Source organism: Macaca thibetana, chromosome 7, assembly GCF_024542745.1.
Source record: "Macaca thibetana thibetana isolate TM-01 chromosome 7, ASM2454274v1, whole genome shotgun sequence".
Taxonomy (NCBI): domain Eukaryota; kingdom Metazoa; phylum Chordata; class Mammalia; order Primates; family Cercopithecidae; genus Macaca; species Macaca thibetana.
This window is the reverse complement of record NC_065584.1, coordinates 162,688,204-162,714,518: the sequence shown is the minus strand read 5'-3', so window position 1 is coordinate 162,714,518 and position 26,315 is coordinate 162,688,204. Positions and strand designations below refer to the sequence as shown.

The 26,315-nt window shown below is 55.5% G+C and overlaps 2 protein-coding genes across 4 annotated transcripts in view; one reads left to right on the top strand and one right to left on the bottom strand.

Moving 5' to 3' along the window:
- Nucleotides 1–26,315, bottom strand: part of CRABP1 (cellular retinoic acid binding protein 1) — a 658,055-nt gene that overhangs the window by 523,706 nt on the left and 108,034 nt on the right. The gene's annotated exons all lie outside the window — the stretch shown is intronic.
- Nucleotides 19,154–26,315, top strand: part of LINGO1 (leucine rich repeat and Ig domain containing 1) — a 202,191-nt gene continuing 195,029 nt past the window's right edge. For 2 of the 3 annotated variants that reach the window (XM_050799964.1, XM_050799967.1), the window contains exon 1: nt 19,172–19,404. The gene's annotated coding sequence lies outside the window, so the exon portion shown is untranslated. Of the gene's footprint in view, nt 19,405–26,315 lie in introns of all 3 variants that reach the window. The other variant, XM_050799965.1, reaches the window with a different exon arrangement.

Sequence of the window (26,315 nt, the reverse complement as noted above, 5' to 3'; positions counted from 1 at the left end):
CACCTTTCAGTCCCAGCTCTGCCATGACACAGTGTGGCCCGAGCCTCTTTGAACCTTAGTTGTCTCATATGCAAAATGGGACTAATAACACATTTTACCCAGAATTTGTGTGAGAGTTAAGAATGATGTATGGTGTCTGGCACACAATGGCTTGGTGGTACCACTATTACGTGGAGTAACCATTTTTTGCCACATTAGCCATTTGTTTGCCTGATACTGGAAAATGTAAATATGGCCTTGCAGTAGCTGGGCATCTTTTGGTTAACCACTGCGTGGCTGCCATCAGGGGCCCGTTCAGCCAGAGGGTCACTGGCCACCTCCACCCCAGCAGGGATGAAGCCTGAGGTGGGAGGCTGAGAGCAGGGGCTGGGAAGAGACGCAGAGCTGGGAGCACCCAGGCTGTCCTGGGCAGGGGTGTCTGAGCTGGAAGTCTGTCATCAGCCCTCATCCGTGGCCACCAACAGGGATGCTGCAGAGATGAGGCTAAGGACTCCTGCTTGGGCCCACCATCAGCTCACGTGCCCTGAGCCCCCAAAGGCCACCGCATCACACAACTCTGGTGGGCTGGTGGGGGGGTGGGTTGCGTCATTCACACTGGTCTATGAAGCAGTGTTCCAGGGGTATGCTGCTCACATAGAAAATACCCCCTGGACCTGTGCAATGGGGCCTGAGAGCGCTTCAGAGCAGTGGTCTCACAGCTTTACAACAGGCTTGGAAGACATAGGGAAGCAGGCAGCCCCTCCTAGGATCTGCCTATTGCATGGGCACCCAGGCCAGGGCAAAACCAGTTTCAGCCGTGTCTAGTGCTCCCACTCCCGGCACCCAGGTCTCTGAGTAATAACCCCAAGCTCACGATGCCTGAACCCTTGACTGAACACATCTGCCCTGGTCTGGACTGGGAGCTCTTGAGGGTGGGGCTTGGGCCTCCGTTCTTCCCCTCTTTCTCTGACCAAGCACAGGGCTGGACACACAGAAAATGGGAATCATGTTGGAAGAAAACTGTGAGATTAAAAATACCAAAGTCTGTCATTCCTCTACTGAAGAGACTGTTACTTATCAGCCTTTAACTGTGCCCTGGACCTGACCGGGTTGGCAAAGACATGAGAATGGAGCAGTTGGACCCTGTCCTCGAGGTGTCACAGCCTTGTGGGGAGACAGACATGTAAACACACAGTGAGAGTCCACTGTGACCAGAGCTGTGATGGTGTGCAAGAGGCCTCGGGAGCACAAAGATGAACAAAGAGGGCACCCAAGAGGGCTTCCTAGACAAGGTGATCCTGGGGTTGAAAATTGAAGAGTGGATAGGGGCTTACCTGGTGGAGGTGGAGGGAAAGGCATCCCAGGCGCACATGCAAAGGCATGGAGGTAAACAAGAGCCAGGCCCAACATGGGATCTGCAGGCTTGAGTGGTGCAGAGGAAAGAGCCCTGGACGACCAGTAGGGTCCCAGTCCCATCTGCTTGTAAGTATCTGAGTGACCAAGGACAAATTCTCCCCTGCCTCCCTTTCTCTGGTCCACCGTTTCCTGATCTGTGTAGTAACAACTGGGCTACATCATCCCCAAAGCACCTCCAGCTTAGAAGCTCTTGTTTTCTTCCAGATGTGGCTGGATCCCTGCCTACCTTCCAGAAACACACCCTTGCCTACAGATGCTGGGGCCCTCTGGGGAACGTGCATAGGTTGGTTCTGGTTAATCTAGGCTTAACCCTTTGAGTGCGAGAACCTTTCACTTCATTGCAAATAGTTCTGCCCCGTGAGCAGACTGAGAGTTTGGGCCCACCTTCCTGGGAATACCAAGGTTGAAATCTGCTGGGAGTGTGGCTGACATGGGACCCCTCCAATGGGTAGTTCTCTGCTCTGGCCGACTGGGTGACAGGAGGAGTTCTGAGCTGGGACTGTCCTCTTTGACGACAGCCAAGCCCGACCATCTCTCTTGGCATGGGTTTGCTTCTTTGTGCCCACTGGCTTCTCACTTTTATAAGTATCACCAGCCAATCAGCTCATGCCTTCCCTCCTATGAGAGGGAAGTGATCAATCATATTTGGTCTGGTTTCTCCGTTGCTAGGTGTGGGAGGCTGCCTCCTCACTGCCGAGTGGCTTGGATTTTATAAGTCCAATCCTGGGTCTGAGCTTATCCCAAAGGTTGGGGGCTCCAGGAAGATGGATTTTTTTATTTATTTATTTATTTATTTTTTTTGAGACGGAGTCTCTCTCTGTCGCCCAGACTGGAGTGCAGTGGCGCGATCTCGGCTCACTGCAAGCTCCGCCTCCCAGGTTCACGCCATTCTCCTGCCTCAGCCTCCGGAGTAGCTGGGACTACAGGCGCCCGCCACCACGCCCGGCTAATTTCTTTTTGTATTTTTAGTAGAGACGGGGTTTCACCGTGTTAGCCAGGATGGTCTCGATCTCCTGACCTCGTGATCCGCCTGCCTCGGCCTCCCAAAGTGCTGGGATTACAGGCTTGAGCCACCGCGCCCGGCCGGAAGATGGATTTAAAATTCTGTGAGCATAGTATCCAGTGGGTTCTGCCAATAGTCAGGGCTGAGGAATTCAGGGGAAGGAGAGAGCAGCTGGCTCGTGGCAGTCCTGGAGGGCTTCCAGGAGAGGGCACTGAAGGAGGCGTTTTCAGGCCCTTCCTGGCCCAGCCTGGGCTCTTCTTTTGTCTTCACAGAGGGGCCTCATCAGACCCCTACTAGCAGGCTCAGCACTCCCATCCTGGTAGCTTCAGGATACCTCCCTGCCCCCATGTCAGTCCTGGCACTATCCTGGGCCCTGGGCTTGAACCTGCTTCAGGACCCTTCCCCCCAGCCCTCACCCCACTGACACCCAGAGGTCCTGTAGAGGGTTGAGTGTGGGTATTACACCAAGTGTGAGCCTGGGTCCAGGCACCCCTCTGTGACTCCAGAGGTTGGGGATGGAGAGGACCCAAGAAGTGACATGGGAAGATTCAGAAAGAAGGGGAGGGTATCCCAGGTGGGGACCCCTGTGTGAGCAAAGGCTTGGAGGCTTGTGAGTGTGTATGTGTATGTGTGTATATCTGCCTGTTTATGCAAGTATGTGCATGTGCTGGTGTTTCCATACATGCCTAGGCACATGTGTGCATATGTGTAAAACAAAGAGAAAGGACATCAGTGCTTCTATGTCTTAGGCTTGTGGATTTCCTCACCTCTCCAGTCTCCCATGAGGAGACGTGTTTTGGGTCCTGAGCCCCAGCTCTCTGTGAGCCTAGGCCCCTGAGCCTAGTTCCCACCCCTGCCTACCCCACCAATGGAGCAATTTCTTGATTAAAAAAATCAGTGAGACTGCACATAACAGAGCCAGCATCACCTCCAAATGGAGAAAAATCCAATCAATCCATCATCCATTCCCACTACCAAAGCCACTAGCAGCCCACCTACAGCCTAGTTTGGCCTTTTCTGGGGACTGGGGCCCTGCTCCACCACAGAATGTCAATCAAAAGGGTCCACTTCCAGCTCTGGCAACATAGTGACCCCGTCTCTATAAAAAACAAATGAATTAAGGCTGGGCGCAGTGACTCAAGCCTGTAATTCCAGCACTTTGGGAGGCTGAGGCGGGCAAACAACTTGAGGTCAGGAGTTCAAGATCAGCCTGGCCAACATGGTGAAACCCCATCTCTACTAAAAGTATAAAAGCTTGGCATGGTGGCATGCACCTGTAGTCCCAGCTACTCAGGAGCCTGAGGCAGGAGAATTGCTTGAACCTGGGAGGCAGAGGTTGCAGTGAGCCAAGATTGCACCATTGTACTCCAGACTAGATGACAGAGCAAGATGCTGTCTCAAAAAAGAAATAAATGAATTATCTGGGAGTGATGGCACACACCTGTAGTCCCAGCTACTCAGGAGGCTGAGGTGGGAGGATCGCTTGGGCCTGTGAGGTGGAGGCTGCAGTGAGCCATGGTCGCACCACTACACTCCAGCCTGGGTGACAGAATGAGACCCTGTTGCAAACAAAAAGTTTTTAAAGGGCCTACTGAGGATGGAGAGTTGAGTAAAATCAGTGCCTCCTCTGTCCCCAGGCTCCCGGTGTCTTGCTCCTCACGACAGCCTGGTGTCCTCATCTGTGCTCAGGGCAGTTCAGTCTGGTGGACCCTAGGAGGAAAGGGCTTGCCTGTGTTCCCTGGGCTGCAGGAGGGATCACCTCACTGACTTGGGGCAGCAGGAGGAGGTCTGGGCTGAAGTCACGGCCCACCCGCTTAAGAGTCTGAGCCCTTCTGAGCCTCAGTTTCTACATCTTTAGAAAGGGACCATGATGTCTGAGGCTCAGATGAGAGTGTATGGAAAGGATGTCTTATTCCATTTGTGCCACACTAACAAAATGTCTGAGACTGGGTGATTTATAAAGAACAGAAACTCGTTTCTTATAGCTTTATAGCTCTGGAGGCTGGGAAGTCCAAGATCAAGGTGCTGGCAGGTTTGTTGTCTGGTGAGAGCTGCTCTGTGCTTCCAAGGTGGCGCCTTGAAGGCTGCATCCTCTGATGGGGAGGAACGTGATGTCTTTTATGGTAGAGGAGTAAAAGAGGGTGATCCCTACCCAGAAATCCCACAAGCCCCCCTTTTTTTGTTCTTTTGAAACTGAATCTTGCTCTGTTGTCTAGGCTGGAGTGTAGTGGCGCCATGTGGGCTCACTGCAACCTCCGCCTCCCAGGTTCAGGCAATTCTCCTGCCTCAGCCTTCCAAATAGATTGGATTACAGGTGTGCGCCACCATGTCCAGCTAATTTTTTGTATTTTTAGTAGAGACAGGGTTTAACTATGTTGGCCAGGCTGGTCTCGAACTCCTGACCTCAGGTGATCCACCTGCCTCGGCCTCCCAAAGTGCTGGGATTACAGGCATGAGCCACTGTGCCCAGCCAGCCACAAGTCCTTTTATAAAGGCCCTCATCCATTCATGAGGACTCATGACTTAACCACCTCCCTAAAGGCTCCACCTTTCAATATTGTAGCACTGGGAATTAAGTTTCAACATAAATTTTGGAGGTGACAGAAATACTCAAACCACAGCAAAGGGGCTCTGGGAACTGGGAAGTGCTGGGCCTGGGTCCAGGCACCCCTCTATGGCTCTGGAGGTTGGGGATGGGGAGGACCCAATAAGTGACATGGGAAGATTCAGAAAGGAGGGGAGGGTGTCCAAGGTGGGGAGCCCTGGGTGAGCAAAGGGCTCACACTGTGCTGATATCCACTGAACCTTGGTCAATGGGAACATCTAAGGGCAGAAGCAAGATGTTTGGCCCACACGGTACTTTTAAAAAATTGAATTAGTGGCCAACCTTTAAAAAATGGGCATTTTCTGCACAAAGTCTGCATTTTGACTTCTCTTGAAAAATCGGGAGGCCTGGCAGCCTTGAGACTGTGTGCCCGGGTGTGGTGGCACTTCCCTAACCCCTTCTCCGTGGGTCCACTTCCTCTTAACTGCCTAACTCCTGGCGGATGGGTGACACTTGTGACCCCTGATCCTTTCAGAACATATTAACATTTTCGGATGAGTCTTTCTCAGTGGCCCAGTCAAGTAAGTGGCCCACGGTCAAGTGGGTGGGAAGGAGGGCACAGCTGCCTCCTGGACCCCTCAATGCACACTCCCTCTCTGTTTCCCACTCTCAGTCCTGGCAGTGTGCTGGGTGCCTGACTCCCTGCCAAGCAGGGTGCAAGGAAGAAGTTGTGCCTTGGGAGTGGCTGCTTTTCCTCTCCAGGAAAATCTAACACCTTGACCATCACCCACACAACATTTTCTTTGAAAGCCCAGGGAGCCAGATGGACAGGTTCTCCCAGAGCAGGTTAAAGCAGTGCCAGACCAGGCATTCCTTTTCCCCTTGACCCCTCAATGTGGGTTATTTTCCTCAGGCAGAGGTGCTGTGGCCACCATGTGGGGTCAACCATTTGGGGCAGGGCTGGGACAGCTGCTGTCATCAGGCTACAAAAGGGCAGACTGGAGTTTGCAGATTCACCCCTTCTCAACTGCGTGACCTTGGGAAAATGCCTTGACCTCTCTGAGTCTATTTCCTCATTTGTAAAATCTCTTCTCCTACATGCTGTCATAAAGATCAAATGGGATCAAAAGTGTGTAAGAGAATGGCCTGGTACAGGTCGGGAACACAGTAAGTGTTTCTGAAAGGAGGAGTTGAAGGTCCCCAGATCCAGTGGTGGAGCCAGCATAGTTACTGTGCAATGGAGACTGATTAATGAGGTCCCGTGTCCCAGCTGGCTGGGGCTAGATCTGATGACACCAGTGAGGGGCATTTTCCCCCGGCCTTGCTCCTTCTGAGCTGGGGTAACCGGGAGAATGTGGGGGTGAGAAAGCAAAGAGAAGTGGCACAGTTTCTCCTTCCTCCCTACCCCCACCCTTGTGGGTGCATAGCCCTTTCCCCATGAGCTGGGCCCCTTCCATAAATGCTGAGGGCCCCTGCCTTCTTCAATAGCTAGAATGTGGCTGCCTGGTTTCCAACGGGGATGGGGAGCCTGGGGGCCCAGAGAAGTGGGGTGCAGAGGAAACAGCTGGCCTCATAATCAGTTTGTCATGGAGCCACCTCATGGGGCTGCCTCTCTAGACCTTTACCTAGTTTTAGCTTGAAAGCACAAGAGGGACAAGGATATTCCAGGTCCCCCAAGGCAGGGGGCTTTAGCACAAAGGGGACCTCCGAAAGGAGTTGAAGGCCCTTGGTTCCAGTGGTGGAGCCAGCATGATTACTCTGCAATGGAGACTGATTAACGAGGTCCTGTGTCCCAGCTGGCAGCCTCTAAAGGGAGAGCTTCCTCCCCGTTTCCCAGAACACTGCCATCTGGCCACCTTTCTAAGATAGCAATGAAGAGCACTGCCTTCTTCCTGCGTGTGTTTTCTGGAACTGCAAGTTGGGGGTGCACAACAGGGTGTGGTTGCTGTCCAGAAAAGGGGACTGCCCAGGGCAGATGACAATAGTGGTAGTGATGACAATAGCTGATGACATTTACTGAGCCCCGTGCTAAACACCTCCTGCTGCACTCACCCCAGTTCTGGGGTTACAGAACAGCCCATCTCGTTAAGGCACCTCCATTACATGGAAATTCAGATGGGAATGGAGCCATCCACAGGGAAGAGAGAGAGGTGCGTTAATTTATGAACTTCGCAAAGGGACCCTTCTTGCTGGGGTTGGGAGATCTAAGAAACAGCTCCCCCTGTGTGTTTAGGGTAACAGCCCATGTCCAATATGTCAATTTTCCTGCCTGGATTTAAAGAACATGTTTAGAGAACCAGGTCAGCTTTAGGGTCTCCAGACCACTGGCCTACAGCCAGGAGAGGTATTTCAGAACCCTGGAGAGCGCCTCAGACTCCAGGAGGTGGGTGGAACCAGGAGGCTGGTTTTCTAGAACTAGCTGGTTCTGCCAGGCGAGGTGGCTCACACCTGTAATCCCAGCACTTTGGGAGGCTGAGGCGGGTGGATCACCTGAGGTCAGGAGTTTGAGACCAGCCTGACCAACATGGAGAAACCCCATCTCTACTAAAGATACAAAATTAGCTGGGCCTGGTGGCGCATGCCTGTAATCCCAGCTACTCGGGAGGCTGAGGCAGGAGAATCACTTGAACCTGGGAGGTGGAAGTTGCCACAAGCTGAGATCGCACCATTGCACTCCAGCCTAGGCAACAAGAGGGAAACTCCATCTCAAAAAAAAAAAAAAAAAAAAGAGGGGGGGGAGGGGAGGGGCTTGGGCCCTGAAGGAAGATGACTTGCCCAAGTCATTCAGTGAGTCGGCCTCACTGCCTGGAGCTATATCTCCTGGAGCAAAGGCAAGAGCAGAAGCAGCCCAGCTTGCTGCTCTGTGCCAAGTCTGCAAAGACACAGGTGTCTTATTTTCTGCATTCCAAAAATTGTGAGCACATAGTAGCTGTAAGTCAAATCTCTCCCCCAACACCATCCTGCATGGCTCTGGGCTTGAGAGCAGCCCTTGGTTGTTTTTATAGGCAGGATGTTGAATGATTATAGTCACAGCCTCTCCAACCTCACTGCCTGAAATTAAACCTGGACTCTGCCACTCAGGCTGTGAGACTTTGGGTGCATTAAGCACTGTATGCCTCAGTTTCCTTACCTACAAAATGGGAATGATAAAGTACTCACTTCCATATGTTATTGTGAGAATTAAACATATATACACACACACACACACACACACACACACACACACACACACACATATATATATAAAACTTAGAGCAGTGGTTGGCATGGACTTATTGCTGTAAAAATGTTATTTTTAACCCCAAGCATTCTGTCCCAGCTCTGATGCATGGTCATGTTTTTCCCATGGTACCCCTGGTCTTACCTCCAGGGTCAAAGGCTGGGAATAGGCAGATATTCTTTGGGCTCGTAAGCCATTGGAGTGTCTGCAAGGCTGTCTAAGGAAGTATTAGTTTGGGAGGTTGGAGGCCCCACTGCCCTGGGCCGGGGAGTCTGGGACCAACCTCCCCCTTGGCACCAACCTCCCCCTTCTTTCTTCTTTTTCATAGTGGTTCCAAGCATGGTCTTTAGAGCCAGAAAGACCCAGGCTTAAATCTTGGCCCTGAGGTTTACAGGCCATGACCTTGGCGAGTCATAATTAGCCTCTTGAAGTCTCATCTGTGTATGGGTCTAACAGTACCCTTGATGTGGTTGTTTAGAGAATTAAAATGAGAAAATGTAGTGCAGGCTGAGCACGTGTGCATGCTGTAAGTGCTTCGTAGTGGTGGCTGTCACGTGGTTGTTATCCTGATGTCTCTGTCTCACTTTGGGTCTCTGCCACTCCCCTCTCCCTCCCAGTGGGTGAGGCTCTCCTTCCTTCTCCTTGATTTCCAGGCTTGGAAGCACCAGAGGATTTGGAGGCTTTGGAGGCTTTGGATCTGGCCCGCCCAGACTCAAACCTCAGGGAGAGGGGCTTTTCGAAGACAAGATGGGGGCTAAGTCTCTTGTGGCTCATTTCTTGTGACCTCACTCCTCTCTGCCTTGTCTTAGTGTCAGTGCTCTGGATTTCTGGACAACTCCTTTGTGTCTTAGCCCTGGCCAGACACCCCTCTTTACCCTCAGCTCTGCCCCATTCCAGGAGCAAGTGGTGAAGCATTTACCTTACTAACAGCTCAGATTTGACAAGCATGAACTGAGCAGGTTGTGGGCTTTACCATGTTAGTTCATTTATAATCAGCATTTAATTAGCATCTACTTTCTGTCCAGCATTGTAGGAAGCACTTTACACACGTTTTTGTTTAATCATCCAGCAGCCTCTAGAAGCAGTTATTATTACTAATTTCATTTTTTAAAATTTTCTTAAAAATTTTTTGTGGATACCAGGTGAGTCAGTCAGATATGATTATACTTTGATCTTACAGGGGAGGGCAATGGGACCCAGAAAGGTTGGGTGATGCTTGGGCCTCACGGAGGGAAACCTTGGAGCTACGGGGGGAAGAATTGAGCTAAAGCTTACACAGCACTTGGCATAGTACCCAGCAGACAGAAGGTGCTCAGTAAAGGGGACTAAGCCCTGTAATCCTGGATGCCCTGTGGGACCCTTAGCCTGGCTGACTCCTCTTCATGCCCTTGTCTCACCCTTGTACCAGCTCTTCCATTGGTCAAAGAATGTATTAATTTGCATTTGGGCCAGATGCAGTGGTGGAATTTCAGGTACTGTGAGAGTTGGGTAGCGGGGACACAGAGGATGGCCACTGGCTCCATGGTTGAGGCCTCTCCTCACTTGCTCCTGCAGCCACATTCAAGCAGGACTCCCAGGAGCCAGGCTGTGGAATCACCCATGATGATGTGGTTCTGGATACTGTGATGTCTGGATTCATGAACTCTCACTGGTGGATCATTCATTCTGCCCAGGAACTTGAGCACAACCCCACTCCCCTGCTCCTCCCCTGCAAACTCTCTGGGCCTAGGGTGTAAGGGGAAGTGGGCCAGGGCTTCAGGAAATCTGGTCTCTTTCTGCCACTGTCACAGGGCCTGGCCTTGACCAAGATGCCCACCTGGGTTGCACAGGAGACCTGGCTTCTCAGTCCAGCTCTGCTATGAACAACTCACCTCAGACCCAGGGCAGTTATTGATGCTCTTTGAGCCTCAGTGTCCTCATCTATAAAATGGGAGGGGAGAAATGGCTGTTCTCTGAGTGTTCTGCCATGCAAGGCAGTAAAGAGAGAATCCCCATTCTCCCCTCTGCCTGCCCCATCAGGGGGTATGTAGCCAAGAACAGGGACAGAATAGGATGCAGGGAATGAGGCAGGGGAGAAGGAGAGTCTCAGAGGGCTCCTAAAACTCTGGCTTGAGAAACTGGGAAACTCGGGTGCTGTTTACTGAGATGGAAAAGGGGCAAGGGTAGACTTGGGGAGGGATGATAAGTTCAGTTTTGAATCCATTGCATTTGAGGTGCTCAAGGGATGGGCCTAGGCAGCCAGCATGGAGTGGAGCTGTGATTTGAACCAGGGATGTCTGCTTCAAAGGCCGTGCTGTCTCTGGCACACACCCCATGCACAGAGTGAGGTGCACAAAGTCAAACTACTGAGGGGCAAGGAGGGGCCAGAGAGAGTTCATGTTCAGAGCTGGGAATAGTAGAGGTGGAGAAAAAAGAAGGCTTCATCATGGAGGGCTTCCTGGAGGAGGTCATCCAACCTCGGGTTTTGAAGATACCAAGAGAAGGTGAGTCCTGAAGGAGAACAGTTGGAAGGGTCCCTGAAGGCTATGCCCAACAAGAATATGTGACTTCCCCAAGGTCACACAGCTAATAAGTGGCATGGCCACGGTTCCAGCCAGGCCTGCCTCATTCCAGGGCCTCTGCTGTCAGCCTCATAGGACACTGCTCTCAGAGATTGGGTCCTAGCAGGGGGAGAGGAGCCACGGTTGAGGGGGAGACAGTCTCTCCCAGTTCAGGCCATCTCTCCCTAGCCCATGCATGGTCAAGTTCCAAATAAACAAAGAGAGAGCAGAGTTTGGACTCTCAAAGTGGCAGGACACAGAGCTAGGATTGTTCCAGTTTTAAGACAGACCTGACTCTAAGTATAGGGCCATCCATGAATGTAGGTAGGCTGGGCAACTTACTCAGTACCTGCGGGACGAGGTGCGCTTAGAGTCTCCCCTGCCCCTTAAACTGGTCTGCCACCATGTCTGAGAGTCCATTCACACACCCTGACTTTGGAATAGACATTGTCCAATGGGGCTCTTCCCCAGGGAGCACATTTTTGGCCCTACTCATCTCACACAAAGGGAACTTAGTAGACACTTTTCTCCTAGGCAGAAGGGGTGGAGGACCCTGCAAGGGGACCCTTTCTCCCAGCTTTGCAGAAGGCCAATCTTCCATATGGGGGATAGGCTCGCCTGACAGAAGGGCAGGGAGCCACTGGGCACATGAGGCTGCAGTGGTAGCAGCAATGGTGAATGCCAGCAGCTCACAGCGAGTGTGCAGTGTCAAATGGGGTGCATTACTCTCCCTGCAAATTAAAAATTAAAATTAATCAAACACTCAAATTGATTTCCTTCCCGTCTGTTTGCTCTGCTGTGCCAGTCAGATGCCTGCTTGCCCACCCAGCCCAGTACATCCCATCCTCATGCCAGAGCTGGACAGCTCAGGCAGCTGCAGAGGTCTCTGTGAAGGGCCTGGGGGAACCTCAGGCACCTCATTCCAGCCATGGGAAATTGGTTAAGTACCAGTCCAGCCAGACTTGTGACCCTGAGACCCAGCAGGGTTTGGAAACAGGGGAAGGCAGGAAATGAACATCGCTCTGGTCCCAAGGTAACACCTATGCTGGGGTGGAAGGCAGAAATCTAGAGAATATTCCTGGAGCCATCATTAACTGATGTCACGAGCCTAGGCAAGTCTTGTTCTCTCTCTGACTTGTTTCTCCGTCTGTGGAATGGGGAGAGGGGGCAGATGGAAGAGGTTCCTGTGGGTTCCAGCGCTGGCCTGTGGGCTGGGCCAGCCTTACCTAGGGACTGACCTCTCCACCCACCTCCAGCCAGCCTGGGGCCCTGGTCTCCTCCTTCCCCAGCCGGGACCTGACCTGCCACTTATCAGCTGGGCAACCTTGGGCACAATGGGCACGTCACTTAACACCTCTGTGCCTCAGTTCCCTCATGGGTAAACGGGGATGATAACGCCAGTGTGGGCAGACTGGTTCCCTGGAAAGCAGACTGAGGGAGATCGGCGTGGAGGCAGGCAGGATGGGGCTGGGGGAGTTGGCCCATGATGCCTTTACAAGGCAGACTCTGTGAGGAGCTCTGGATCCGAGCTGTCTCCACAGGGGTGTCCTGAGATGGGGTAAGAGGGGCGGCCTTTATCCCATGCTTGGAGCAGTCATTGGACGCAACTGTCCCTAGAAGAGTAAGGCCTTGGGCAAGGAGGCTCTCTCTTCAGCCTCCTCGCCAGGGGGAGGGTACTCGCCTAAGGCTGTCAGCTCTGGCACCCCAGCAGCAGGGGAAGAAGGGCACTGCCCAGAAGCCCCTTCAGGCTGCAGCACTCCTGCCCTTCCAGGAGCAGCAGCATCCAATGACTGCTCACAGCAAGTGTCTGGGTGAGGGTTCCCTGGAACAAGGTTGTGAAGCCTGGCAGAGGTCAGCTCACAGAAAACAGCTGCTCTGCTGAAAAGGCCTGGGGGTCCCCTCCGGCCCCATCCTGCTCACCAGCCTACTCCTTCCCCAGCAATGGAGGTACTTTCATAGGTTTCTTCCTGAGCTCATGCAGAAGGTCCCTCCTCCCTCCCTCTCTCCCCTCTTCTTTCTTGCATTCTTGCATTCGAACACATCCATGTGGCCAGCACATACTCCTTGAACCCCTGCAGTGGGCCAGGCCTGGGCTGGTGGGAGTTGAGGACTCAGAAGGGACATGGACCTAGTTGTGCTTCCTCCCCCAGGGTATTCCCCATGCCCCAGGCCCTTTTTCCCATCCCAGTGAACCATCATGTCTCACCTCTCCAGGAGAGCCAGATTCCACTGATGCCTGCATAGATGCGTCGCCAGGCCCTCACTTCCTCAGGTCCAGGCTCCATAGACTCCTGACTCTCAGTTCTGTGACACTGCTGGCCTCCAGCCCCCACCCTAACATAGTGCCCACTCCAGAACTTGGAACCTTGGCCTTCCTCTGTGTGCATGGCTATCCATGTGCCTGTCTGCCCACAGCCTGTGTGTTCCCTGAGGATAAACCCCGTGGGCCTGACACAGGGCCCACCATGGTGAGTGGGAACTGCATGGCCGGTCAGTTCCCCAAACTGTGCATACTCCCAGGTCCCCAAAATCTCACCACCCACCCCCGCCCTACTCCTTGGCTTCCCAAAGTGCAAATCCAGTCCTCTCTCTCAGTAACAGGCAAAGTCCACTCTGCCCAGAACCCCGACACCCACAGCTCCTACTGCCCTGCTGCCTCCAGCACCACCCTTTCCTGAGGCCCTGTTGTGTGACTGTGCTGGACTGCAGGGATCCAGCGTCCAGATGGCCATAACCCTGCGCCTTGGTTTCTTTATCTGTACAATGCAGATAATCCCTGCGCCTGCTTCCCTGGGCTGTAGGGCACCTTCCCTGAAGAGACACGTGCAATTAGACTTGTGGATAGCAAAGCACTCCCCACGTTTCAGGTAGGTGTGATTAGTATAGAAAAAGCTGATGTGGCAGACTGTGGATTGACCTGGGCCCTCAACGAGCTGGCCTGGCCCCTGCTCCATGAGCTCAAGGCCCTGCACTGACCTGGGAACAGCTCCTACAGGGCCATCCCCACCTCTTTAGGCAGGGCCCTTAACAAGGTAAGGCAGCCTCCCAAGCAGAAACTGCAACTCACACAAGAGAAGAAGCCCCTCACACAGATGGCAGGGTGCAGTGTCACCTGGGAGGGAGCAGCTGCTTTCTGAACCCGCCAGGGAACACTGGGGATTGGGAGATGGCACCCCATACAGTCCTGCTTCCCTGGACCCACCGAGGCAGTCTAGGATGGGGTGAGGCAGGAGGGCTTGCTGTGGTGGCCTGGGCCAGCCCCTTCTGTCTAGAGCCTCAGTTTTCCAGCTATTAATGGGCTCTATAATCTTGTCTCTTCTCACTGGTGCCCATGACGGCGATACAGTCCTACTCAGGGGATGCAACTTTCCAGGGAAGGTTTTATGGGGTCAGCTGGTGTGTCTGTGGTCCACAGTGCCACTGACTTCAGGGTCGCAGGAGGATGCTTGACAGGAAGGAGCACTCCGGACAGAGTAGCTGATGCTTATGACAAGAATTCCAGTTACCACTGTCCTCTCCTGTCCAGGGAGACAGGAAGAGTAGAGAATGACACCCTTCCACAGCTGGAAAGCCAGAGGCTCAAGGCCCAAAACCAGAGGCCCAATGGTCCAGCTGAGCACTGACAGGCCAACAGGGACTCCCAGGCATCTGATGCAGTTGCCAGGCTGATGGTGGAGACATGGGTGAGGGTGCAGGTGAGGTCTGGGGTGGGGAGAGGAAGAAAGCTTCCTGGAGTGCCCTCCTTGGGAAGGGCCAGGGGAGTCAGGCTCGGGGGCAGAGGAGGGATGGGAAAGCATAGGTCAGAAGCAGGCCTCAGGCAGCCCCTCTGCCCACTGCAGGGCCAAGGCCCTGGAATCTGGCCTGGGTGGAGTCATGCTGTATCTTCTCCATTCCCTCGTTATAAGCTATGGTCCAGGATCAACCAGAGATAGCAAAAGATGATCAGTCCATTCTTCACAGTTCTGGGGGACATGGAGGGGCAGGTGCTGCCCAGAGACATCCAGCTAGCATCTGACGAGAGGCAGGGCCAAGGCCTCCTGCTCCCTCACGAGGCTGCCCACTCAGCTGCCCAGTCTGAGTCCCCAGGATGTCCCGCCTTGTACCAGGGCCTGGGCATCAGAGAAGAGGGTGGAAGTGGTCCCTGGGTGCAGAGTGGTGGGCTGGAAAGTGACAGCTGGAGGAACAGTGGCAGCACTGTCCTCTGCTTTGAACCTCCAGGGCCAGCCCAGAACCTCCAGGCTAAAACCCCAACTCCTTGCTGGTTCCACTAGAACCTATTGTCCTGACTCATGCCACCTGCACCCTCATCTCTAATCCTCTCTCCTCATGCTCTGGCCACATGGACTTCTCTCTTTCCTCTCACCATGGGGACTTTGCACATGCTATTCCCTCTCTCTGGAGTCCCCACTTCTCTGGGTCATTGTCTACTCCACCTTCTGGTGCTATGTTGAATGTCGCATCCTGCAAGAAGCCTCTCCTGACTCCCTAGTCCAGACCAGACCGGGTCCCCACAGACCTTGTCACAGCACTTGTCCCAGTTGTCATTTTACATTTGTTTGCATGGTGGTTTGGTTTCTTCCTGTCTCCTCTGGACTCTGAGGTCTCCACCATGTATTTCCCATGTCTGGCACATTGTGTGGCATGAAGTAGGCCAACAATGCATGTTCATGGAAAGAATAAAGAATGTTGGCTCTCAGTTCAAATCCTGGAACCTCTCCCTGAGCCTTGATTTCTTCTTCTCAGAAATGGGAATGATAACATCAAGATTAGCGTGAAGGTGAGCCAATGAACAAAAATCTCCCAGCCACACTCTGCCAAGAGTAAAGAGAAGGAGGGAGAAGGAGGGAGATTGGGGTGGGGAGGGGGTGGTTGATGCTGGCTGCTTAGGGATGGAAGGACTTGAGACGTGTGGAAACCAAAAGGTGGTGGGGACAGGTGGGGAAAGACGTGGAGGTGGGGAGATTGGATATGTTTAGAGACAGCAAGGAAGACAGCCCAGCTGGGTGGGGCATTTCTCTGAACCCTTGGTGACCCACTTTTCAGCCTGGCTTAGGAAACCGGAGTTTCAGAGGAAGTGGGTGGGAAATGCCCACTGCCGCCTCGAATTCCATGTGGGCCACTCTCAGTCTCGGCTGGACCTGGTGTGATGATTAGATCTGGGACACTGCCAAAGTTCTCCATGACTGGCCCGTGGAGATGGCTGGAAACAGCAGAGCAGCCCTGGGCAGGCATTTGTGGGGGCACTGACCCAGACTCTGTGGTGGGAAGCAGCTGCCAGCTCCTAGTAGAGGAGCTCCCTCCTGGAGTTGCCCAACTGGTCTGGTTCCCGGTCCCTGCCCCAGGCCCCCAGCTACTACTGCTCTGGCCATGGAGTGGGCCCGGTCATTATTCATGCCATGCCTCTCTGTAAAGCCTACTGAAAGGAAGGGGTGGCAACAGCCTCTGGCTACCAGCACAAGGGCAGGACACAAGGGGATCCCAGAGAGGCCTCTGCACATGACTGCCTTTGTGCAGAACTCCTGGGTAGAGGGCCTAGGCTTGGACTTGCTGGGGACAATAAATGACATAGACTTAGGCTCATCATCCCTGTGGTGCCTACCAGCTTGCTCCCATACTTCGGGAGGGAGCTAAGGCTCAGAGAAAGTATGCCACCTATTTGAGTTTGCATAGCTGGGCATAAACTCCCAAGCACGGACACAAAGGCTGTGTGGCTCCCAAGACAGCAGAAGTAAGCGGGAGAACTGGATGGTGGGGAATGGATGGGGATGCAGGCTGAAATCGCTGCTCTGCATGGATGTCAGAGACTCTGGGGAAAGGCTGTTTGTCTGTGTATGGCTTCCCTAGGGCTCACCTGGAAGCCCTGGGAAGACTCCTCAGGAGGCGTGCTGAGCCAGAGCAGGCAACAGCCATGAGCTCATCTCCCTTGAGACCCCCAGGAAGTCTGGTAGGGAGGCAAAAGGAAAATGGCCAGGGAAGGAGGGAGAGGGGAGACAATTGGGACTTTGGGATGGGCCACAAAGCCAAGCTCAGGCACAGGGAAGAAAAGGCCATTTGCCACATGCCCGCTGTGTGCTGAGCCATTTCTGAGCATCGTCCCTCGTGGATTCTTTGCCAGTCACGTTACTGGCAACATATTTTTTCCCCATTGTACCGAGGAGGACACTGGGGCTGGAACTGACACTGGATCTGCCTGATACCAAAGTCTGGGGTCTTCACAGGGCACCTTCTTGATGGGTGGGTACAGGAGCCTGGCCCCTCCTGGACTCACATCACAGCCACAGTGCAGCCTGGGCTTCTCCTACTTCCAGCTCCGGTCAGCAGGGGGAGGCTGTGCTGCATCTGGCTGTGGATAAGGGTGCAGAGGTTGGGTCTGGGCTTAGAGGGGATAAACAGAAGAGGAGGTGGCCCTCTGGCAAAAGCTGCTGAGTTTGGGAAGCCCTTAGCCACACCTCTGTGATGGCTGAAAGGTGGGGGTGGGGGCTGCTGCCTAGATTTGCCAAGCGGCCGCTCTGCTGCTGCCCCAGAACAAAGTCGAAACTCCTCAAATCAAGGATTTATAGCTTCTCTTCCCTCCGAAACACCCATCACTCCTTTTCCCACTTCCAGGTCTTTGCACGTGCTCTTCTCTTGGCATGGGATCCCCTTTCTGTTCCTTTCTGCCTGGCCAATTCTTACTCATCCTTCACTACCTGGCTTCAATGTCACCTCCTCCAGGACCTCCTCCACCCCCCACGGCTCTATCACACTTTCCTTATTCTTGTTTTCTGAAGGTAGGAATGTGTCTAAATCATCTGTGTGTCTCCAGGACCTAGCACAGGATGGGACACACGGAACTTCCTGAACAATGGGCAAAATGCATCCCTCTGCAGGGTTGGGGAGCAAGGGACAGTCTGGGGTAGGAGTAAGGGTGGGGAGGGGGCCCTGAAGACGAAATGCTCATGTGCCAGACTTGTCCAGGATCAGGCTGACCAGCAGCCTAGGGGTGCACTTTACTTCCCAGGGGTGTCATGAGGGTCCAAGGAGATCTTGGATGTGAGAGAGCTCTACAAACGGTAGGTCCCAGTACCAATTCAACTTTGCCTCGTTCCCTGGTTCCTCTGATGAGGCAGATCGAAGGAGGAGGCCGACCCGGCCTGGTGAGTGTCCGGGGAGGCAAGGATTGCAGTCTCAGCGGTGGCCTCAGCTCTCACGGGCAAGAAGGCGGTGGGACTCTGGGGGCTGGGGGCCTACCTTGGGACTCCCCCTCCTATGGGATCTAATACCATATCAGAGATGGGCATGGGCTCAGAGATGATGGAAGTCATGCCCTTCCAAAGGGGGTAAATTGAGATGCAAAGAGGGGTCGGCATTTGCCCAAGGTGACACAGCAGGAGCAGGACGCCAACCCTTGAGCCCTGTCCTCCCAGTATGACAGGTGCCTTCCCCTGGAGTTCAGACTAGGACGGCAGCTTCCCTGATCCCCCTCCCCAGCCCCGCAGTCCAGGGCGCTCAGCCTAAACCGCCGCACACCCACTGTCGGCCCAGAGGCTTGGCCGCTGAGCGCCCCCTGGATAGCGTGGTCCCGGCAGCTCCCGACCGTCCTTCTCCTTGACTCACCTCCAGCCCCGAGGGCCGGGCTCCACGGCGGCGGACAGGGCGTCGCCCGCACGGCCCCTGCTGCGCCACCGCCCCGGACTGTTCCCGCGCGGCGATGCCCCCTCCCCGGCGCCCCCGGGTGGGGCCGGTCGAGCCGAGTGCGCTATCCCTTTAAGTCCGGGCGAGATGAGAGCTGTCAGCGGCAGCCGAGGCTAGCGCGGGACGTCGCCACCCTAGCGCCAGGCCAGAGCTAGCAGCCGCGGAGCCGCAGAGAGCGGAGGGGGCGGCGGGGCCGGGCGCGGCGGGTCCCCTCGCCACCCACTGCGCGCTCGAACCCTGGGCCCCACGAGCGGCGGGCGGCACCCACTGTAATGCGGAGAATGTGAGAGGCAGCACAGGGCGGTGGGGAGGAGGGGGTGCGGGAGAGGGCGGCGGCTAGACAGACGGAGAGCAGCGGGGAGAACGAGGACCGGGCTGGGCCGGTGGGAGAAGGCAGGGAGGCGCCGGAGAGGCCGGGCTGGAAGAGGGGGAGAGAAGGACGGCGGCGCAGTGGAGGGGGCCGGCGCTTAGTGCGGGGAGCCCGAGTCGGCACCTGGGCCCGGGTTCGGGCTGGGAGCGCGGCCGCGGCCCGGCTAGGCAGGGTGCGGGAGCCGGGCCGCCCGCCGGGTCCCCACGGGGAGCAGCGTGGCACCTGAGGCCGGCGGGTCCAGGAGGGGCCCAGGGTGGCGCTCCGAAAGCTCCGGCCGGCGTGGCAGGGGATCTTTGTGAGCGCCCCAGGAGGGCGAGTCGGGAGTGCGGAGCCGGGTGTGTGCGCCCGGGTGTGCGCGTGTGTGAGCGCTGGGCAGTGGGGGCGCGCGGTAGGGATTCTGCGGGCATCGCGGCGTGGCGAGGAGGCAGGAGCGGGGCGCGCAGGGGAGCCGGGACCCTCCCGTGCACACGCACAAGCACACGCTGCGCGTTCTCACGCGCACATACACGCCCTCCCTGCCGCGCTCGCCGCCGCGGCCACCATCTCGGAGCCTAGCCCTGCGGAGCGGGAACCGGAGCCGGAGCGGGGACCGGAGGCAGACGAGCAGGGGGATGCCGACCCGGAGCGGAGCCACGCGCGGACTGCGCGCCCAAGACGGTGAGTGTGGCCGGGCCGGGACGCTGCGGCGGGGCCAGGGCCGCAGGGGCGCAGGCGAGGGAGCCGGTGTGTCTGCCCGCAGGCGGCGCGGTGTGCGCGGCCTCTGATTGGGCGGGAGCCTCGGGGGCAGCGGCGGGGGTGGGGTGCTGGGTGCGCGTCCGTGGGGGGCGTGCACGCTCGGGGCTGGGAAGGGGCGCGCTCGGCACCCCAGGCCGTGACCGCGCTCCCACCCGCCGCGCGGCCTCTTCTCACCCTCACCTGCAGCTGCAGCCTCGGCGACTTGCAGCAACTTTGTGGAGCCCCTGGGGCGCGGCGGGCCGGGGGGGGTGGGGACGGAGGCGCTTTCAGGGTGCAACTCCGGCCTTTCTTTCCAGAGAAGAGAACGCTAGGGGAGCAGGGCGGGGGCGCGGGCCGGGCCGCCTGGCGGGCGGAGGGGTGCGTCTCTACCTCCCCAGTCGCGCAGCCGCCTGCTCTCTGGGGCACCCACCCAGCCCGGCGGCGCCGTGCTGGAGCCGCTCGGGGCGCCGGTCTCAGATGACCCCACCAGGGTCAGGCGGGACCGCTCGGCTACAGCTCCCAGGCCCGGGGCCCCGGAGGTTGTCTTTGCAGGCAGGCGGAAGACACCGAGGTTGAGTTGGGGGAATGTGGAGACGTGCCCGGGCGTGTATGTGTGTGTCCCCGCGCCTTCTGCTCCTCAGGACCAAGGCTGGAAGAAGGGAACTCGCCGCAAGGCGCGCCCCACCAGACCTGGACCCTTAGGAGCTCCCAAAAGGCTAGGGATGGGAGGGGGCATCTCCAGGTCTGCCGGCCTGGTGCCCCATCCCTGCTTGGAGCCATGCCCCCGCGTGCCTCACTCTACATTGAGGTTGTGGCTGTGCTTTGTACCCTCTCCCCTTGTGAGTCTCCTCCCACACTCTGGACCTGTGCTGGCTGCCTGAGGGAACCTTCCCACACCCCTAACTGCCAACCCAGTTGGTCCCTGGAAGATGGGATGGAAAGCTGTGGTCCAAGATGGTGCCCCTCTGGAGTGAGAGGCCCAAGGAAGGGTCTGGGGTCAGGACTCCTATAGGCTCCTCATCCTCCTTGTTTCCAGGGCACGTTTTTCCTCCTCCAGGAAGCCTTCTCTGGTTGCTCCTGAGTCCTTCCATCTTGGACTTCCCTGGGGTTGTAACTGCCGGGATCCCAAGCAGCCCCCATCCATATGCCTTATTTCCTGCCACTCACCATGTGAACCTGTGTGGTTAGAAGTCTTGATCTCAGCCAGGATGCTGCGTGGAGGGGTGTGGTGACTGGACCAGTCAGTATCTACCTGGGTCTCTGGAGTATGGTAATGTCTATGGTAATATCAGCTTTCAGGCTTAAACCTTACTTCCGCCTCCATTATCCTTCTGGAATCTCTCAGCTACTTTGTGGAATGCAGGACTGCTGGGCAAGGTTCTTATCCATTTCACAGAGGAGGATTTTGTGGCAGAGATAGAGGTAGTCTTCTAAGTCTCAGGACAGCCCTTTTCCACTGCAAGGGTATCCACTGACCATGGTCTTTGGTGAGGCATGGAGGGCACCCAGGCCTTCTTTATTGACCTGGCAGCCAGGCTCCTGCTGCGTGTGACATGTTTACCTGGCCAGTGGCTGTTCTCAGCCGGAGGCAGTTGAGCAAAAGCTCCTGACCTGTGGGAGCTTTTGACCCTAGCCTGGTTAAATATGTGCTTCCTGGATTTGGGGCCAGATGCTGTCTGAGCTTCAGCTCCTGTCATCCTCTGCACAGCTCTGGGAGTTCACTGCCATCCTGGGGATCCGAATCACTCCCCACCCAGCCTGGCACTCTATGCTGGGTCCTGGCATTGTCCTTCTGTTTCGGCCCCAGAAGCCTTTCTACCCTCTCCATCCTAGAGCCCCTTTGTGGGCCAAAGATGCCCCGTGGAGATCTAAATGTGCACTGGGGGAATTGGAGGGGATTCTGGTGGCTATTGTGGCCACTTCCTCCCCAGGTGGCCCACCTGAAGAACAGGAAGTCAGAGCTGTCAGCCCCGGACAGGCTTCTGTGACTTGCCTCAGTGCTGCTGGCAGCCTGGAGTCATCCCCAGGGCCTTCAGGGTAAGAGCTGTTGCCTGGGAGTTACCACTGGGGGTGGGGCTCAGCCTGCTGGATCCTGGCGGTGACCTCCTCAGCCCCTGCTGGCTTCTCCCTGCCGGGAAGACTCTCTGCCTCTCCCCACTCCTCCCTTGCTGGGTCTGGCTGATAATGGCCTTTTTTGCCATTGTTTTTTTCTTCTCTCTTTCTCTGTCAGCTCCTCTTCTTCTTCCCCTGTGGCTCCCTAAGCGCCAGACTTTTGCCTCCCGAGTGTTGACCAAAGCTCTGGTTGACATCCAGATGGCTGGAGCATGGCAAGACGCCTAGCTTTGTTCCACCCCTATCATCCGTGCCTGCTTGAACCCCTTCCCCGATTCTTCTGGTATCTCCACCCCAACCCCAACCAACTCCAGCTAAATGAACCCTTCATTTGGGGTCCCACGCCATGGTGAGGGGGAGACCAGGGGCAGTTCTTTGGTCCCTGGTCTGTTCTACCAGGGGTGAAAATTCCAGCCAGGGGCTCCCAGCCCCTACTGGCTGCCCCCTTTAGGAAAACAGCCACTTCCCCACCCCAACCTCCTGACTGGGAGGGAGCAGTGCCCAGTGTGACCCCCTTAATTTCCCTCCCTAGGCAAGACCTGACCCTGCCATATTTGGGTTTTAAATTGTAAAAGTATTCTAACAATTCCAGGGATAAGAATGTATTGAGTGGGCTGGGCCGTGGGGTGACTCAAGGGGGGAAGACTGCCCCTGACCTCTCAGGCATACCTTTGTGGTCCTGAGAGCCACCCTGACCAGTCTCAGAGTTTTCTCCGTGGGCTTCTGGGGCCCACATCCCTGTTGCCAAGAACCACACCTTGGCTCTTATTCTCCATGGCCTGGAATCCTACCCTTGAGCCTCACTTCACCTTTGGAGGCATCTTCTGGCTTGAGACCTGGACTGAGTGCTGGGGAAACCAGTGAGGAGCCTAGGCCCCTCCCCGGATGGGCTCAAAGGGGAAACCGATTTGAACCCATACCTCTGAGTATGAGTGAAGCCAGCTGGGTGACCGAGAGGCTCAGTGTGGGAGTGGCGAGGGGCTGTTTCAGAAGGAGGGGACTGGCGGGGCCTTGACCTGCTGAGATTTTCCAGCACTTTGTTGATGCTTAGTAAATATTTGTTGACTAAATGAGTGAATGGCTAATGTGAACGTGAGTGGGGGCTTGCTAGGAAGATGGCACAGCACTGGCAAAGGCATGGAGGTAGGAAGCGCTGGGCAAGGGTAGAACGTGTTTGCAGTGGAGTACTCATGGGAACATGGAGAAAGTTGGCACCTGACAGAAGAGGATCCTCAGTGCCCATCTGAGGAGTGTGGGCTGATTCTGAATTCAGGGCTTGCAGGGTTGAAGTTCTGGAGGGACACAATTAGATTTGCAATATAAACCACTTCTCTGGTGGTCGTGGGAGGGGTTGTCCGGGAGCTAGGAAGACCTGGGTGGGGTGATCTAGGTTGTCAGAGTTGGGCGAGGGCTCAGGATTCACCAGTCCCACCACCTGGGCATACAGAGGTGGCAAGTGTCTTAAAGTCATAGATGCAGCCTCCAGTACTGGCCCTGCCACTGTGTGCACTTCAGTAAGCCCCTGAGGCCCATGGGTCTGCCTCAGTTTCTGCGTCTGTAAAGTGGACATGTTTGTTTGTCTCCATGGATAACTGGTGTGAGTTTGAGTGGGAGTTTGTAACCTCGGAGGAGGGCTACAAAGGAAAAGGGGTGGAGGGCTGTTCGGCATTGCTATTTGATAGAGGAAGAGCTTGAGACCTAGAGCGGGGCAGTGACCAGCACAAGGTCACTAAGCAAGTTGGGAGCGGGCACTGCAGTCTCGGGTTTTTCTGGCTGTGCCTGTGCTTGCTGGGCAGGGGTGGGTGGGGCGGCCGGGGCCTCGGGGCCTCTGCAGAGGACGTCCTTAGGCAGTTGTTTCAGCACTCCAGCTGTCAGAGAGCATATGGGGCCATATGGCCACATCAGGGGAGGTGCCAGCCGCTGGAGGAGGGATAGCAGCTGCCACCATGGCCGTCTGGATCTATGTGGGCACTGCCAGCCACCAGGGTCAGGGCAAGAGGGGCCAAAATGGAACTTCGGTGTCCAGGATGGTTTGGACATGGAGGCTGGGCCTTGGCAGGTGGCCCAGTTCCAGCACCCATCCGCCAGGGCAGCCAGATAGGCAGCTCCATGCCCAGGACTGATCCAGTTAGCTCAAGGCCAGCTGTGCCAGCCACCCTCCTCATGTGCCCCTCCCAGCTCTCATGGCCTTACCATGGGGTGGCACCGTGCCTCTGGTGTTAGTGTCACTAGCCTCAGTGGAGTGTGTGTGTATGTGACATGTCCCCACATCCTGAGCTCTGATTCTGAAGCTCTGAGACTTTGGGGTGTGGAGTGGCTCCTCAAATCAGCCTGGTGGATCCAGAGGGCCTGGGCTTGGATGCCAGATGAAAGTGGGTTGGAATCTTGGCTCACCTGCTTCAGGCTGGGTGAGCTTGGACAAGTCACTTGACTTTACTGAGCCTCACTTTCCTCATGGGTGTCATGTGGGGATGATGTCTACCATAGCCCACTTGGAAGTGACGCATGTAAAGCAGCCCCTGCCAACGGCATTGTAGGATCTCAGTAAATATTGGCTGATGTTTTGCCTTCTGCAGGAAAGGGAAGTGAGTCAGGTTGGAGTTTCAATGTTCAGGTAGAAGTAAAGAGGAGCCCTATTATTATTATTTTCCAAGGTAAAATCTGCCTTGTAGTTTTGTGTTTTTATACTCCTTCTTTTGTTTAGTCCTCATGGTAGTTCTAATAAAGTAGGCGGACAGCATTGTTCCATTTCACAGATGAGAAAACTGAGGCCATGGTGGGAAGTGAGTCTCCAGAAGCCACATAGTGAGTGAGGCTTGACCCAGTCTCTAGACTCCTGGTCCAGTGTTCTTGCTCCACAGTGAGGCTTCCCAAACTTCTGGGGTGGAGGCTGGGGGAGGAGTGGCTTTGTCTTCTGTCTAGACCAGCTTGAGGGTTCTAGAGACTCCCTTCTTGGCTCTGTTTCCATTATAGGTGCAAGGACAGGCTGTCATGATGACTGTTAGCCAGTCTCAGCTGGGGCTGGAATGAGGGATGCTCAATGAGGCAGCATCTGCTGTATTTCTCCTTCTGCCCCAGCACAGGGAGGGGCTGAGATTAGGGGGCTTCCTAGGGGGAGGCAGGAGAGCCCAGGGACAAGTGAGGGGTAGCCCTTCACCTCCCAGGCAACCCTGGCCATGCCAAGGCCTGAGCCTTATGGGGCAGGGTGGGGAGGGCGCTGGGCCTTGGTCCTTTCTGGTGTATCACCTTGGACAGATCACTGTCCCTCTTTGAGCTTTGGCTTTCCCCTTTGGACACTGGACAGAATGATCTCCCTGCCTGCCTTACAAGGCTATTTTTGAGGCTCTAATATGTATTTTTCTACATGGCAGGGCATTATAAAAACATGCTATTTCACGGCTGTAATTCCAGGACTCACCTGTCCTACAATTTGATGATCTATGATCATTCAATGAATCACTATTTGGGCACCTCCTCTGGGCCTGGCTGTGCTGGGTACTATGGGGACAGAGATGAGTAAGACCAGCTTCTGCCCTCTTGGGGCATGTAACCTGGTGGAAACCATAGACAGACCTTCCCAAGCCCAGGCTGGCTGTCACACTCTTACCCAACACCCTTCCAGTACTCTCTGTTACCTCCAGGCTAGTGTCCCGACTCCTCGGCACCTTGTACAACCTTATGTCCCAGCCCAGCCCTCTCCCTCACACCTCTCTGTGTCCCCAGGCTCCAGCCAATTAGGCCTGCTGTCGCTTTCCTCCTCCGTGGTCCTTCCACCTGAGAGTTCTCCCCCATCTCTGTCCATGGAGATCCCACCCACTTTTTAAGGCTCAGCCCAAATGCCACATTAAAAAACCAAAAAACAAAACAAAAAAACCCTTCTATTGGTCACCCCTCCTGGAAGCAGCCCATCCTTCCCCAGAACTCTGAGAGCAGTGTATCAGCTTTACATTTAGGAAACATTTATGATTTGCTGTGTACCCACTGCGTGCAAGGCCTGGGTGGCAGTTTGTTTCTTTTGACTTGGGAGCACCTTGGTGGCAGGGACTGGGCTTATCCATCTTGGGTTCCTTGGGCATGCCTGGGGGCCAACTAGGCTGATCGGGGGCCTGCAGTGCCTCCCTTGGGGCCTCTGTGGCCACTGCCACTTCCTCCCTGGGTGGTCCCTTGGGCCTGGGGATGTGGGCTGGGCCCAAAACATCTGTTTGAGAAGCTCCTGAGTTATGGGCTGCTTTGCTGCTGAGACGCTCACCGTAGATACAGCCCTCCCTGTCCCTGATGGCTGTGCCAGGCTGGGGCGGGGCCACCCAGTCACTGGCCATACATAACTCTCCCCGATGAATTGCACGGCACTCAGCAATTAGCTATTGATCATTTGGGGTACTGATAACTCTCCATTATCGATCCACAGAGGCAAGCCTGGCCAGTGTTGGCGAGGGTCAGCTGGGCCTGGCTGGGAGACTGCAATCATGGCCATTTATTTCTGACCAGGAAGCTCGATAAACAGGAGCCCGAGAAAGAGACACCAGCCCCCCTGTCTCCAACCCACGCCACCAGGGTAGGGATAGGGGGCTGGGGAGGAGGGGGAGTTGGAACAGCTGGGGAGCTTTGCGCACCTCCTCCACCCTCTGTTCTCCTTCCTTATTTTGCTTCCAGTCTCTTCTGGCCCTGGGCCTCAGCTTTCCCATCTGTTAAGTGGAGATTTCAGTCTCTTTGTCCAGTGACACTTTGCCTTTGAATGAGAT